We start from the raw sequence: 15,089 nt of genomic DNA, 5'->3' as shown, positions 1-15,089 counted from the left end.
GAACCCAGGCGATGGAATAGGGTGTGGCCAGTGGGAGGTGGGGAGGCCCGTTTTAGGGAAGAGCTTGGAATGCCCGTCAGCAGTGGTGACATTTCTGCTGCCTCCTGCATGGGTTGGTGGAGCCAGTTCTCCTTGCTCTCTTGTAAGTCTAAACAGATTCCACGAGGTTCCTGACTGCAGGACTTGGCAGAGCCTTCAGTGCACGGCCATGCCCTGTGCTTTGAAAGTGAGAGGGCAGCAGTATTTTTGCAATCCCTGTCCTAAGGGAACATCTGGAGGGACATGTCTTCTATGAGATGCATAGGAAGACATACCAGATCAGTGCTAGCTTGGATCAACTGTCAACTGGTGGCTGTTGTTTTTCAGTTACTTGACACTCAGGCCCTGAGCAAAAGGTCCTCTTGCAGTGTGACTGAGCCCCTCCCATTACTCCCACCTCTGACTTGCAGCCTAGCAGCAGCAGCTCCCTCTGTGTGCTTCTTCTGGGGCATACTTGGGACACTTTGGAGTCTGTTTTACTAGCAAGACAACTGAGGCTCTCTTGTCTCATGGGCAGCCTGAAAATGGAAACTCCTCTCTGTCCTCCCGCATCCCTGCTCCATGCATCCGGCCTCCGTGGACTCCAGCGTCACCCTGTGTCCCCATCCCCTTGGCCAACCTGCTGCAGTCCCAGTACCCTGTTCCAGGAACAGGATAAACTCACCTCGGAGCGTTGCATCTGCCACTCCCCAGCCTAAAGTGTGATCCCCAAAACCACCCGTGTGCACACTGGAACCTTCTGGGGAGCTTTCTAAAATACTGGTGATGCCCAGGTCCTACCTCAGACCAATGACATCAGACGGCCTGACTGATGCCAACGTGAAGCCACCTGGTGAATCCTGGTCCTTCTTACACTTCTGGCCCCTTATCCTTTATGATGGTTTTATCTCAGAGAGACCCACATCTAAAGCTGTGTCTGTAATCCCAAGCTGCCTACAGCCCCAATCCTTCTCCGTCACCTCACTGGGATCGTGCTCTTCCCAGCACCTATTGCGGTGGAAATTACCTCGCATGGTCATTTGCTTAGTGGCTGTCTGTTTATGGTCTGTTTGAGACGGGGGCTCCTGGGGAGCAGGGGCTGCTATATTGTGTTCACTTCTACAACCCCAGCATGGGAAGCAGTGTCCAGCACACAGCACGGTGGCCTTTAGATCTCTATTGACTTGAAGGAAGTTCAGAGAGGTTAAGCTTCGTTCCCAAGATCTCCCAGCTGGGCCTGGACTCCTGCCTGGAACGCTGCACCCTCAGACCCCCTACAGATGAAATAACAGCCCGGGTCTATACTCCTTGTTCCACACAGATGGGGAAATTGAGGTCTAGGGGCCCAGGATCATAAGATCATAACTCTATGCCCAGACTGAGTATGGAACAGAATCATCTGGCTGCCAGCTGTCCTTCCTCCCAGCACAGCCACCAGCAGAAGTCCTGATGAGCAGTGCTCTGTCTGATTGCCTAAGCTGATCAGAATTGGTAACCAACAAGGGAAGCTCGAAATTGCCAGGAGACCTCCAGGCAGGGAGGTAGAGGAGTGAGACATTGCATGGGCTTGCCTCAATTTGGAAAGCTCTGTGTGTTTGTCTCTCTGGGCCCATAAACAGGGTCAGAATGGAAGAAAAAACAATTACCCAGCATCAATTCATGTCTCCTTCGTTCCCTGCCCAATCCTATTCCCTCCTATAGGATTCTAAGAGTTGTGGGGCTTGGTTTTTCTCTGATGGTGAAGAGACCTAGTGGGTCATGTGAGAGGGAGGAGTTTCGGGGCTGACAGACAGGAGGCTTTGCTTAGGTCCTAGACTGGTTGTTATTTCTCTTGTGACGTGGGGAGCATGCATCCTGACCTCAGAGCCTTACCCTATGCCTATGTTTTGACCTAGTGATTAATACTTGGTTGGGAGGTGGGATAGTAGGAGAAAATTAACACAGAAATATACAGCAAATGTGTAGCTACAAAGATGTTCGATGCAGCATTATTTACATTAGGAGAAAGCAACTAGAAACAACGTAGTCATCCATCACTAGTGGGTTGATGGACGGACATATATATGTGTGTGTACATATATAATTATATATAATATATTTATATATAAATATATTTAATATATAAATATATAATATAATAATATAATATATAATATATATTTCCATATATATATGGAAAGAACAAAACCATTTAAAAATTTGCTGTAGAAAAATATTTTTTGAGGGCCCCTGTTTTCTTTTCTCCTTTTTTTTAAATTTTATTTTTCTGTAAGTTATCGGGGTACAGGTGGTGTTTGGTTACATGAGTAAGTTCTTTCATGGAGATCTGTGAGAACCTGGTGCACTCCTCAACTGAGCAGTATATGCTGTACCTGTATTTGTTGTCTTTTATCCCTCACTCCTTCCTATTCTTCACCCCAACTCCCCAAAGTCCATTGCATCATTCTTATGCCTCTGCATCCTCACAGCTTAGCTCCCGCATATCAGTGAGAACATATGATGTTTGGTTTTCTATTCCTGAGTTACTTCACTTAGAATAATAGTCTCTAATCGATCCAGGTCATTGCATATGCTGTTAATTCATTCCTTTTTATGGCCAAGTAGTACTCCACCGTCTATGTATACCAGGGTTTCTTTATCCACTTGTTGACTGATGGGCATTTGGGTTGGTTCCACGATTTTGCTATTGTGAATTGCTGTCGAAAAATACTGAATGACATGAATAAATATTCTCCCTGTGTTGTGTCATATTTTTCAAAGAGCTTGTTGCAAATTACGAAACCACAAACAACTTTTTTCTTCTGTAAACAAACAATACACATTCACTGAAAGAAAGACCTCGAAGGATACAGGTTGAACTATTTATCTTGGCTCAGATGGGGCAGGAATTTCAGATCACACTGATGTCTTCCTTGCCTGTATTTTTTAAGTGCACATGCGTTACTTTTCTAATCAAATAACACAAAAGGAAAGCTCCACATCACTCTCACCTCCCAATATTGTTTTGAGAATCAACCGAGAGAGACTGTGTGAAAATATTTGCAAAAGTTCCAAGAATGACATGAGTATGAAACATAACCACGCTTGCCTAGAAAAAGTGTTGCTTATGAAACCCGATGAGGATTAAATATATACACGTACATTTAATGTTCTAATCTTGGGAAAATTGTTTAGTACTAGGACAATTTCTAACTGGTGAACTGCTACTCATCTCACAAGGCCCAGCTCACACTGCCCTTCTTCAGGGACATCTCCCTTACCCAGCATGCCCCGATTTAAGGCAGCGGGCTCCTTTCTTTATTTTCTTAAGGCATTCATTCATTTCCAAGTTGGAAAACTCATCTGTTAGTTATCTCCCTATCATACCAGACGGGGTGCTCCTTGAAGGCTGAAGCCATGATGTTTACTGCTGATTCCCCCGGCTCCTTACAGAATACATGGTACATAGTAGGTGCTCAATAATTGCCTGCTGAAAAGCCAGATGAATGAATGACGCTCGTGCCAGCTCCCTTTATTCAAGTAAGGGCTTCCGAAAGCCTGTGTGTAATTCCCAGCTATAAATTGAATCGTATTTTTAAATGCACTAGGGGGGACTTGCTATTTAAAGAAACCGTGATGTAAATCCTTTTTATAAAATGAAGACATCTTGAGTAATGCGAATAATTGCTCCTTGACATATCTGTTTATAAGTTGGTATATTTAAGGATCAGAAAGACGGATGCACTTTTTAAAAATTCACTTGACAAATATTTGTGAAGCATGCTCTGTGCCAAACTGGGTGTTGGAAGTGCGCATGATTGCAGTGTGGCCCCAACCCTTAAGGACTCACAAGCCCAGGTACATTCATTGGTAGTGTTGCCTTGGGGATCTGGGGACAAGCGTCAGCCTGCTAAGGTATAATCTTGCCTTCTCTACTTTCTAGCTGTGTGTCCCTGGGCCACTTACTTAACCTCTCTGAACCTCAACTGTCATGTGTGTCAGCTGATGGTGCTAAAGGTGCTCACCTCCTACCAGTCATGAAGATAGGATAAGATAGTACATGTAAACTGATTGGAAAATCGCCTGGCCTAATACGTATTTGCTTTTATCATTAGAAGGTGAGGTGGGGAAGTGTCCGTGTGGAGTGCACACCATGGGAAAGCTTCTGCCCCTAGAGTCCTGATGATCTTTATGGCTTTACCTCTTCCTAACAGCTACAGGACTCAGCCTCAGTTTCTCCATCTGCACAATGAGGGCAGTAATACTTACAAAATGAAGACATGCTGAACTCTAAGAAAAGTAGGTATATTTAGTGTTTCAGAGACAATTTAAGAAATTACAATCATTCTTTCTGTTTTAGCAGGCAGAAGATGATTAATGTAAGCCCGTTCCCATTTCCCCCTCAACTCCCCACTCTCTGCACATGGAAGAGGATTTTAGCTTAGAAGGGTGATATCCCTTTTCTCCCTAATGGATGCCTTTTGGCAGAGCTTCGATGGATGTGTCCAGCTCTGAGCTGAGGGGGCCCCGTAGAGGCCTGTGTCAACAGGGTGATGGAAGTGCCTGTTGTTTGCACAGGCTGAACGCACAGGAGAAGGTGGCTGTTCACTTGTACTAGTGCCTGTGGAAGACAGACCAGCCTCAGTTTTAGATATAGGATAACAATGTTAGATGTAGATAATAATCTTTTGCTCCCATTTTGCGGATGGGAAAACTGAGGTCCTGCAGCTGTTCAGAAGAAGCAGAACCACACCAATCTGCAATGTAGGAAAATTCCAGGTTGGAAAATATCTCCGACAGTGGGTGTCTCCCTTTACAAAACTGCAGCTCTCTTGGAGGATGGTTTCATTATGGGGCATGGGAGAGCCTTTAGTGTCCAATTGTGGCCCTGCTGAGGGCAGAAGATTGGACTGGGGTTGACAGATGGGATGGGGGTGTTAGAAAATCAGGAGTGAGGAGGCTGCAAGCTGGTGTCCCAGTGTGAGTTCCATTCGAGGCAGTTTCCTAAAAATAGTCCTGCTGTGGACTATGAACAGATGAGCGTCACCTCCAGTGCCTGGCCCCAGGCTGCTGAGTGGACCCTACGAGACAAGGGCTCTCTGAGGCCATCTAGCACCTCCCTTCCCTCTGAACCTACAGATGAGCTAAAAGACTGGCTAGGGCCATCCATTGAGTGAGTGAGATTAGGCACCCAGGGCTCATACCTCACTGGTTCTCCTTGAATCCTCATAATGGCTTGAAACTTCAGGTGCATTTCGTCCCTTATTCTGTATTTAACAAACACAGAACATTTGTCATCTGCCAGCTCTCGGTGCTTTCTAGACTTAGCTCATGTCATCCTGATCAGAGTGACCCTTTAAAATAGGTACTATTAGTATCCCCATTTCACGGATATATTAACTGAGACATACAGACTTAAATCCTTGGTCCAGCACACAAAGCTAGTGAGCTGCAAGCTGGGCCCAGGGTCTCTGCTTCTAACGACCTCACTATGCCACTTGGCCTCTTGTGAAGAGGAACTCATTCCCTTTAGACTTCTCTTTCATTTTCTTCTGATTTCATCAAGAAGAAAGTCTCAACTTGGTGTTAGTCTGCCTTTGACACTTTTCCAGTGCTTACTAATATTTTTTAACAAAGAGAGAGCAGGCCTCAGGCTCTGTGCCTTCCTGGCAACAGTGTCTAACGGGAAGTGTTACAAGGGTAGTATGTCCACGGGTAACTTTGGGAAACGCTGTCTTTTGTAGAAATAGATTTTGAGGGATGCTGAGACTTGCACAAGGTCTCTGAACAGGCAGGTCACTCAACAAGAAGTAAAAAAAATGGTCTTTTTGACCACCTGCTGTCTTGAGCTTTTTCAATCCAATTCAGTTCAAAACTGATTCAACAAACAGCTTTAGAATGACTGGCAAGAGGCATAACGCATATGTGAATACTGTGAGAATCATAAACGTTATACAAATGTAATGGATCATGAATGCATTATTTTTTTTTTATGGGGGGAACTTATTCCTTTAGCTATACTTCTTTTCCTGCAGATACTTTTAGCCCGAAAGGGTTACAATCCCAAGGAAAGCTTTTTCATAAGCACAAAGAACTAATATTAGCAGATTGGGGTTTCTGTAAATATTCATTGTAATCTGTGACTTGGTGAGCATCAAATTCCACCCTCCCGAAAGCTGCACATTTATAACTTGTGAATTCATAAATATTTACGAATTCACACAATCATCACTGACAAATTATTTCATCTGACAGCTCCACACAGGCTCAGCCTGGTTTTGTGAAATCCTGATCAAATCTCGCGTAAACTTCCCGGGTGACAAGCAGAGACCGAACACAGCTAAAATCACACCAGATCCCGCAGAATCTAGTGGGTCAGTAACCGATATTTACAACAACAGTAACAGCAACAACTTCAACAAGAGAGATTTTGTTTTATGATGGGCTACCAGATGTTCTCAACAACTGTACATATATTTATAGAGACAAGTCCAAATCTTTGAAGGTGTCGAAAAATGGGGTCTTGTCAGGAAGAGGGAGGTGCACTTGGAATCTGGACAAGCTGGGTTTGAATTCAGAGTTGGCGATTGAGATCTGTGCGTTCTGTAACAGGTTTGCACACCTTGCTGAGCCTCAGTTTCTCAGGTTTGAATTCAGGAAAATACAAGAAGCAACATAATCGGATTACTAGAGTGAAACTCTTGGCCCAGGGTCTGCCACATAGTAGGCAGCTCAATACATGTTGGTTTTTTAATTACTGTGGCAATAATCGTTTAAGTCATCGTGATTTCCGGCATGACCAGGTTTTCAGTGGGTTTGAATGTAGGCAGAGGAAGAATTGCTTCAAAGTCCTCTTCCTGTGTTTCTCCCTAACGTTGCTTGGGAACATGTTTCTGTGTGGTTTTCATTGTGGCCCCAGAAGTAAATCATGGGTCTCCCACGCAAAGACTGCAGGACACCCTAAGCATCCATCTACCAATTGGACTGATTCTTTCATTCATGTACCTTTGCAAGGACGATAAAGGACTTGTCTTTTTATTTTACTTGTTTCCAATTTGGTCATTGAACACCATGCTGGTGAATATGAGTTTGCTTCCAGACGAGTCGGAAAAACTCTCTTTTTGTCACTCTTGTTTCCTTCATAGCACTTACCAATTGAAACGCTAATGTCTTTACTTTTTTCTTATTTACTGTCTCTGTCCACTCGCTCTGAAGTCTGCAAAGGCAGGATCTCAACTGCCTTACCATGGATGGGTGGGTGGATGGATGGATGGATGGATGGATGGATGGATAATGGTTGGATGGATAGGAAAGAGGGAAAGAGGGAGGAGAAAAGTGGGAAAGAAAGGAAGAGAGGAAAGGAAGGAGAAAGGAACAAAGGAAAAAAGGAAGAAAGAAAAAGAGAATAAAGGAAATGAAAAACTCCCACCATTGCTGACCGGGGTTGAATAAGGAGACCTCAAGCCATGTCTGGAGGAGAAAATCTGACTCTGGTGATGAAAGCTAGGTCTGCCTGTGGCTTAGCTTGGCCCTGGCAGATAGAAGCAGTCCAATTTATTACCATGATTATGGTTTAGCTTTGACTCAATGCCGGGCACTGGAGTCCTGCTGGGGTAGCTATAAAGGCTGGATCAGACCACGCTATTCCTTGGCTTAAAATATCTAGTAGCTTTCCATAGTGTCCCACATAGCTCTGGTTATCCCACGTGCCCCTGCCTCCATGGCTGCCCTGGACACCTTCTATTTTTTGAACAAATCCATCTCATTCTCATCTCATGGTTCTTGCACTTGCTGTTCCCTCTGCCTAAAACCTGACCCCACCCTGCCAGTTCTTCCCTCTATCTGTACTCATCACCCTTTTACCCAATCACTCTCTTTTTGTTACTCTTGTTTCCTTCATAGCACTTACCAATTGAAATGCTAATGTCTTTACTTTTTTCTTATTTACTGTCTCTGTCCACTCGCTCTGAAGTCTGCAAAGGCAGGATCTCAACTGCCTTACTATGGATGGGTGGGTGGATGGATGGATGGATGGATGGATGGATGGATGGATGGATGGATAATGGTTGGATGGATGGATAATGGTCGGATGGATAGGAGAGAGGGAAGGAGGAAGAAGAAAAGTGGGAAAGAGGGGAAGAGAGGAAAGGAAGGGGAAAGGAAGAAAGGAAAAGAGGGAGAAAGAAAAAGGGAATAAAGGAAATGAAAAAAACAAGATGGAAGGATGAATGGATAGATAAATGGACCGGGGATGGGTGAGAGGAAAGGAGGGAGGAAGGGAGGGACAGAGGGAAGAAGAGAGGTTAGATGAACCTAGTATTTCCCAAACTCAGTTGACCACAAAACCTTCTTTGTCAAAGACACACCTGTTTATAACACAAGAAAGTCACTTTGGGAAAGCAAACAAAACCACTCAGCACTCTGGTCCTGTTACAGAGAGAAAGGACACACAGTCATAACCCTGCGCTCTGGTCTATATACATACACTATTTTATTGATTTGCTTGCTTTTATTTTTCACCTTCTTACCTTCCCCCAGACAGCAACCACCTGATCACACACAGGCGCAGGCACCACACGGCGCCGGGCACCACTTTGCCGCTGCAGCTCGGCCCAGAGCCTGCCGTTGGCACCTCGAACCCACTGTGCAGTTGCTCAGCCCGTCTGCCTCCTCCGTGAGCCACGGGTCCTCAGAGCGTCAGCAGAACAGCCGGGCCCGACTGCAAAGCCCGCGGTAGCACCAGCCTCGGAGGGAAACGAGATCTTGAATGGAAACATATGGATCTGAGAGGTGTGGGAGTCTGTCTTTTTTAAATGGCATCAAACCCTTCGCTTGCCTTGAGAGCTCTATGTGTTTCAAAGGCGCTGAACGCGATGGCAGGCTGCAGCTTGCTTTTCCCTGTTCACCTGCCTTCAGAGCGCCGAAAAATAATGAACCTCTCCCCTCACCCCGCCTTCAGCCTGCACAAGGAAGAAGGGAAACAAGCAGCCACCTTCTTCCTAACTGTTTAACATGTCTCGACGCCTTCTTTTCTCCCATAGAAGGAATCGGCACTTTTTCACATTCCTCTTTTTGCAAGAGGTGTTTGCGCTGTGCAGATCAAACCCCTTTATTCCCAGTTTCTTGTTGGCTCCTGTGTTCTGGAACTTCAGAATGCCGTAGTAGGGAAAGCAGGGCTGGGGCCTGCAGAAAACGAGAGGAAACGCTGGCTTGCAGATAGCAGAGTTCTCATTCATTCATTCATTCATTCACACAGCAAGCATTGTACACTCAGCCTGCCCAGGAACTTTCATTCACTCATCCATCCATCCATCCATCCATCCATCCATCCACCCACCCATCCATCCACCCATCCATCCACCCTTTCATCCACTCATCCATCCATTCATTCATTCACACAGCAAGCATTGCACACTCAGCCTGCCCAGGAACTTTCATTCACTCATCCATCCATCCATCCACCCACCCACCCACCCACCCATCCATCCACCCATCCATCCACTCATCCATCCATTCATTCATTGGGTTCCTCACTATGTGCCTAGCATTATGCTGGGAACCAGGACCACACATTCAAGCTTCAATAACACCCGTTTCAGAGACCACACTGCAGCTTGCAGATGCGAGGCCGGCTTTATCTTTAGCAGGAAAGCTAGTCGGGAAGCTAAACTGGCACAGGCTATCCCAAAGAAAGGCTTCAATGCCTGTAGGTAAAAGTCGGAAAAGGGGATGGAAGTGAGGAGTCAGGAGTGAGAGGCGCTATGCACATTTGATTCAGGACTCACCAGCACCCTGCCAGGAGGCACGAATAGTCCCATTTTGCTGATGGGAAAACTGAGGCTCAGAGACATGAAGAGGTGGAAGCAAGCTCATGCAGCAGTAAGATGGGCACAGGTCTCTGTGTGGTCAGTAAATGACCAGAGCCACAATAACTGTGTAATCAGGACACGGTGGGAGGGGCATAAAGGGGCTCGCCAGCTTTGTCACATTTTGCCCTTACTATGGCCCCCATGAGGAGACTGGGGCAGGTTTTCTTATTGCCACTGTTTTGCAGATGAGGAGACCTCGGCTCTGAGAGGCTCAGGTTTATTTAAGGTCGCACAAGTGACAAAACCAGGATTGATTTCAATGCTTCCGCCTGCCATCCCCCCAACACAGTCAGCTCAGCCAGAATCTACCCACACATGGCAGCTTGGAGGACACTTGGAGCCCCGAGTGTGGCTTTTCCCGACAAAGCCAGCGCTCAATTATTGGGAAGTGCCTCCCCCCGGCATTTCTGGATCCATTTGACAAAAATAAATAAAGCTGGGGTCTGACTCTGCGGTGATAAGATGACAGGGGTGGACAGACGGGGAGGTCAGCTGGCTTTGCAATGCCGTTGGCGAAAACAGACAGCATTCCCCACCACTAATGGGGTTCCTACACACACCCCCACACCCAGCCTTGGGAAAGTGCTGCTAATTGAATCTGCATAAGAACCTAAGCCTACACCACTCCTTCCTGTCCATTTGATCTGATTCCTTTTTTGTTATAGTAGCAATGCCTTTAGTAATGTTGTTATGATTAAGGGGACAGGAATCTAAGAAAGGATAGATATGTTAAAGTCACATGGCCCTTCCTCTTCCTCCCAGCCCACTCCCCACCCCAGCTGGAAAAAATTTAAACAGTTTTCAGGAAACATGGACTCTGTGTTAGGTTAGGGCAGTAAAGGACTTTGCGTGTGTGTGTGTGTGTGTGTGTGTGTGAATCAAAAAGCCTGGATAATTCATTTTTTTCTTGGGTTGTTCCAAACTGTCTTCTTTCCTTTCCTCTTCTTCTCCTCTACCTGAGAAGATGTTATTTTTGTTTTAAATGGAGATTATTATCCTTCAAACAGAAATATTGCCTCCAAATTTGGAGTAAGCAGATAATGAGGCCACTCTGGTAATTTCACACTGATGACAAGAGAAACATCTACATGACTGATTGACAGTTGCCATGGGAAAAGCAGAACCCTCCGAAATCCCTCCTGGGCTGGCTGCAGAAGGGTGGGTGGTGTGGGAGGGGGCCGGGGCTGAGAGCTGGTCTGGTCTGAGGAAGCAGGGAGGCCTGATGACCCCGTGACCTCTGCCCACAATCTGTGGGGTCTTCACCACCTCGTCAGACATTCGAGCTGACAACTGTGTGAAATTGAAATTGTGGAGTTGATTAAATGATGTATTTAAGGCTTCAGGAAAGGAGGAGGTGGGTATGGGAGTGAGGAGGGGAGGAGTGGGGAGAGATGAAGGAGAGGGGAAGAGGGAGGGGGCAAGAGGAAGAGGGATAGGAAAGGAGAGAAAGGAAGAGAGTAGGGAGAGAAAAGAAGAGACAGGGAGAGGTGGGGAGAGGGGAGAGAAATGGAGAATGGGAGAGACGCGAAAGGAGGGAGAGGCAAGGAGAAAGATGGAGAGGAAGGAAGAAAAAGAAAGAGGAAGAGGTGAAGGGGAAAAAGAGAATTGAGAATTTAGAAGGAGAAAGAGAAGAAGAAGGGAGGAAAGAAAAAAAGATGAAACATACAGGAAAAAAGAAAAGATGGAGGAAAAGAAATGAGACGAATATCCCCAGGAGAGAAGGAAAAGAGGAAGAATGCCGGAGGAGGAAGGAAGAGGAAAGAGAAAGAAAGAGAGAGATGAAGGTGCAGGGAAGAGAGAGGAAGAGAGGAAGGGGGCCGAGCTGGGGAGGGGGAGGCCGCGCAGACAACGCTGGGAGGGCTGGTGGAGGAGCAGGAAGTCTGGGGGCTCAGATGTCCGCCCTCCGTCCACCCCCTCTCTCCCCTGTAATGTGGGGAGGGTTTATCTCACCAGGAGCAGCAGGCTCAGTCACTGATCTAATCAAATTATTCAGCATTAAAAAACTGCCAAGACATTCCAGTACTTCAGCTCCCAGAGACCCAGCTGGGATCAAATGCTAATCAACATCGCCACGATATTTATTCCCACTGTCAGGCTGCTGCGTGTTTGTTTTCCGAGGGCTGCATACTAAAGCGGAGGAGCGAGATGGATCGGCCCAGTGGCCGGGGGATGAGGAGCCGAGGACGGCAGGGAGGAGGCCGGGCAGGTGGGGAAGAGAAGGCCGGACCCAGGAGAGGCACCCACAGAGCTCACAGGGCGGGGCAATGGCCCCGAAATCACCCCACCAAAATGTCCAGTGGCCTTTTCAAAGATGCCTGCGCCTCATCTCCACTCTCGTGAGTCCCATTTCAAGGCAAGTCAGCGGCCGGTTTGGGCTCAGAGAGGCTGACATTTGAACTCAGCCTCTGTGATTCCAGGCACACGGTTTAACCTCTTTGGGCTTTCTGCTCTCTCCTCTGTCCCCTGGGGCCCTATGCCGACCCCACCAGCTTGCCAGGGATTCACTGAGAGGGAGGTGATAAAAGAAGCAAGGCCAGACAGATGCCAACCCGGGCCCTCGCTGTGTGACTGTGTGCAGCTTACTTAACCTCTCTGTGCCTCAGGTTTTCTCCTCGGTAACTGGGGATAACAATAGTGACCGATCCCACGAGGTTATCCGTTTAAGTGAATTAATACACAGAAAGCATATATGAGCACTCAGTATATGTTAGGAATAATGACTAGCTCTCCACATTTTTGCAAGAGTTGGATGAAATAATGCGTGTAAAATATTAGCAGGGGAGCTGGAATGGATGAGATCTCATCATGATGATCAGGATGAAACAATGAATCAAATGCCCACACGGTCGCTGCGTTCAGGTTGCTGGGTTCTTACCTCTCTCAGGGATCCCTCCCTGGATCGCAGAGGGGCATCTGAGCCGAGATCACAGGCCCCCAGATGCCTTCCCTGCAGGGGCAGCAGAAAGCAGAGAGGACCCGCCCAGACTCATGCCTGAACTTGACACCCTTCTCCTGGGATCCTGCCCACCCCTCACCCACTCCCTGAAGGTCACAGCACAGGGGGGAAGACGAATTAATTTCCTTTGTTTTTCAGAGTTTCATTTTTTAAATTACAGCCTTCCCTCCTCTCTAATAAATACTCAACAATTAAAGCTTTTTTTCTCAAAGTGTGATTTCAACATTTCAATGTCCCTCCCCTCCTGTCACCTTCGCTGCCATAAACAGATTCGTAAAAACTGCTTTTGACGCCCCAGCTGCCATTAGCCACTTAAAATCCCGTAATTATCATCCTATCACGGGCCTGTTAACGAGCAGTAAAAATAAGGCCATTGAATATGGTAATTTATTCGTAAATTAGCCTAATGAGAATAGGTTTCAGACACTGTTTACTTGCGGGCTGCCTACGCCAGGCCCAGGCAACAGCGACAGGAGCTATGCCTGGGAGGGCGGCCGGGCACCCACCGGGTGGCAATGCCCCCTCCCCATGGCTCTGCACCCAGGCATCCATTCTTGTTCCCTTCGTCAAGATGGCATCTGGCTCCATGGGCTGTGGGGACAAGTGACAGCCCTTCCTGCCCTAGCCTGGCTCCAGACAGTAAGACAGGAATGCCAGGGCCTGTGGTCAGTGCTGATCGCTACTGGGAAACCTTTACATGCTTGGTGACCTTGGGCATATCACTCTGTGGCCCTCAGTTTTCTCATCTGCAAAATGGGATTAATGTGCCAACTAATGGAGTTATTTTGAAGATGAAACGAGGTAATATATAGAAATGCTTGGAACAGGGCCTAGCACAGAGTTAGGTGCTTTGTACATACATTATAGCCACTATTATGATTATTGGGACGTTAGCCTCAGCAGATAAAATCCAGGGCTGGCTAACTTACCCTAAAAAAGTATCCCTACTGTAGTGAGTAAAACAGTGGCCCCCTGCCCCCTGAAGTAACATCAACTTGGAACTCAGCATGTGATTTTCTTTGAAAACAGGGTCTTGGAAGGTGCAATTAAATTAAGATCAGGTTGTGCTGGATTAGGGTGGGCCCGAAATCCAATGATGGGTGTTCTTTTATCTTTTTCTTTCTTTTTTTCTTTTCTGAGATAGGGTCTCCCTCTGTCACCCAGGTTGCCAGGCTGCAGTGCAATGGCATGATCACAGTCACTGCAGCCTGGATCTCCCCAGCTCAAGCAATCCTCTTACCTCAGCCTCCCCAGTAGCTAGGACTACAGGCACATGCCACCACGCGTGGCCAATATCGGGCGTTTTTCTCAGAGACAGGTCTCGCTATGTTGTCCAGGCTGGTCACAAACTCCTGGCCTCAAGCAAACTGGTGTTTTTGTAAGAAGAGGCGAGAACACACAGAAACATGAAGAAGAGGAGACGGACATGTGAAAATGGGGACAGAGACTGGAGAAATGCAGCCACAAGGCGAGGGACTCCTGGGGCCACCAGAAGCTGGAAGAGGCAAGGAAGGATGATGCCAAGATTTTAGCCTGAATGCCTGGGAGAAGAGAGGCGCCATTTTCTGAAACTTGGCTATGGCTAAAATTTGGGCGGAGGAAAGAGCCTGGGGTCTGAGTTGGGCTCAGTCGTACCATAAACCGGGCGTTCAGTGGTCAGTGGAGCTCCGCGAGGGCAAAAACTCTGTCCTCTCAACTTGACCAGCATATTATGTATGTAATGAATATTTGCTGAGCAAACCACACACCAGGCACTTCGCTGGGCCTGGACCAGTTGTGCAAAGCCCCAGTCTGCCCACCAGGACTCCAGGCTGACAAGTGCAGCAGGTATCAAAGGAACCTTTGTGGGAGGTACTTTTACTTTCCACTGGGTGGGTCTGCGGCCTCTGAAGCCCAGAGAAGGCCCCAACCAGGCCAGGGGTCTCAGGGTACCATCTTACTGGGTATGTGGGCTTCATTCATGTGTTGATTGTTCAGTAGGGAGGAACTGCCAAGTCCCCAGGGTGATAATGGAACACGATGCACACTACAGTCAGCAAGTGAATGTGCCCGAGCCTCGGTTTCCTCATCTGTAAAATGGACCCAATGATCTGTACCTCCTAAAACCTGGGGGGGCATGACTGAGATCTAGCACGTCAAGTGTGTAACGTGGTACTAGGCTGTATGCAGCAAACAGAAGCTGCCATTGTGGCAGTTGTGGTCATTATTAGCATTCTTAGCTACCCAGCTCCTCCTCTGAGTCTGCAAAGCCTGGCAGCTTGGCTGGG

Source organism: Theropithecus gelada, chromosome 10, assembly GCF_003255815.1.
Source record: "Theropithecus gelada isolate Dixy chromosome 10, Tgel_1.0, whole genome shotgun sequence".
Taxonomy (NCBI): domain Eukaryota; kingdom Metazoa; phylum Chordata; class Mammalia; order Primates; family Cercopithecidae; genus Theropithecus; species Theropithecus gelada.
This window is presented reverse-complemented; position numbering follows the sequence as displayed.